Here is a 2,156-nt window from a genome sequence, read left to right as displayed (position 1 = left end):
GTCTCAAAGCCAACTGTAATTTTTTTCTTTCAACCAAGCAGAACAAAAATATGTAACTGATTTGATATAAAATATATTCATGTATGTAAACTTTCTGAAAGGCAAACTTATTTTTAAAAAGCTTTAAGTGTCAATGCAAAACTACGACCAACCTAGTGCTGGCAAAGTATGACTTCATGAAAATGAACTATTGTCACCATCTGTCACCATCCTCCACCATAATCTATAGATTCAGATTTATGACTTTATGTGATGACTGAAATAAAAACAATAATCCAGAAGACACAGATATTAAAGTAAAGAACATATTACTTGAACTTAGACCAGAGACTTGTCTTGGTGTTACTATCTCAAGTATCTCTCTATCATCTCTCTTGGTGCAGAGAACTTCTTGAGATAGTACGACAAGTGTCTTGGCTAGTATAGAGAGCTTCTTGAGATGTTCACACCAAGACAAGTCTGTGCACTAACATGAACTGTTTTATATCCCAATATTGAGTAGTTAAATTTTCATCAGTTTTCAGCCACCTAGTGAAACATTTTGAAGTTTTTTTTATCTGAAAAGTAGGTCTATCAAGGTGATAAAAAGTACAAACCAGGGTCAAAGGTCAACTAACATTTGTACCAGTGCTAAACTTTCACTTGAATGAAATGGTTGGATTCACTTTTGGATGGGAATTATTTGAAATTGATAATAGAACTACACACTTAAATACTGTCACAAATGATTGGGTTAGTTGTCACGGTGTCTTGTTTTCCTAGCAGTACCTGGTCATGTTTATAAGTTGGTGAGACGTTGACAGAAATAGTTTGGTACAGGTACATTGTTATCAGTCTCAATAGCTTTTATCTGTGTCTCTTTGATTGATGTCTATTGACTAACTCGACCACTGCTTAGCATGACTGTGGACTTAATAGTATACATTTAACATGTCCAGACTTGTTCATCCTCTCTCATTCATAAAATCACATCACACACTAGCACAGATCCGTAGTCTCTGGAGTGTTTGAAAAACAAACATTTCATCAAGTGAAATACTCAGTGGCAGTTCCCAGTCAAATCTGTTCACATGTTTCAAATGAAATCATGGAAATAGGTGATGTCTATGAAATTTGTTGTTGATATTATAGAAAATAAACATTTTATCAGGTGAAATCATGGCAGTTACGAATCAAATTTGTTCATGTTTCATATGAAATTATGGAAATAAGTTACATCTGAAATTCTTTGTTATATTATGGAAAATAGTAACTTTTTTTATCAGGTGAAATCCTGAAAATTAGTTACATCCCTCTGCAGTATTTGCTTAAATTATGGAAAACAACATATCCGCTGTGTCTACAGGTGAAATCATAAAGTTTTTTTGTCAAATTTTTTTACAATGTTTTGGATAAAATCATGGAAATTGGTTGTAAAAATCTGTCGTAGCTTACATCCTTTGTACTGGCGGTTTTCACAACATCAACCAACATCGGCAAAGGATCTCAGACAACTAGGCTACATTTGTCTCCAGTATTTGATGAAATGTTGGAAAACAAACATGTTATCAGGTGAAATCATGGAAATTAGTCAAACCTGTTCACATGTGTGGATAAAATCATGGAAAATATGTTACATCCGTACATAAGTGTTGAATTATGCTAGTAATTTGTTAAAGGAAAGTGAACCTCTTGGACAAATCATAGGAATTAGTTATGTCCATCCTTTTGAAATTCCAAAATTCTGTTAAATTCACGCCACTTCTTGGATAAACTTAAATCCATCCACCATGTGTACACTAGGGTTTAAATAGACATATACATCTTACTGTGTTCAATACAATGAAACTTCGGCTATGATTGGATGACTCATTGTAGCAGGTGTCATATGTTTTGAAATTCATGAGATAAATTTTAATGATAACACTAGAAAAGAATTAACTGCTTCCGCACATGAATAGATATAAGTTCATTCAAACATAAATCAGTGTATGCCCTGGAATGTGCATATTTTAAGGGTTGTTTTAATTACTGTGCATGTATGCCCTGGAATGTGCATATTTAGAGATGTTTTAATATTGTGTATGTATGTATGTATGTATGCCCAGGAATGTGCATATTTAAGGTTGTTTTAATTATTGTGTATGTATGCCCTGGAATGTGCATATTTAGAGTTG

Source organism: Glandiceps talaboti, chromosome 16, assembly GCF_964340395.1.
Source record: "Glandiceps talaboti chromosome 16, keGlaTala1.1, whole genome shotgun sequence".
NCBI classification, from domain to species: domain Eukaryota; kingdom Metazoa; phylum Hemichordata; class Enteropneusta; family Spengelidae; genus Glandiceps; species Glandiceps talaboti.
Note: the sequence above shows the minus strand (reverse complement) of the source record.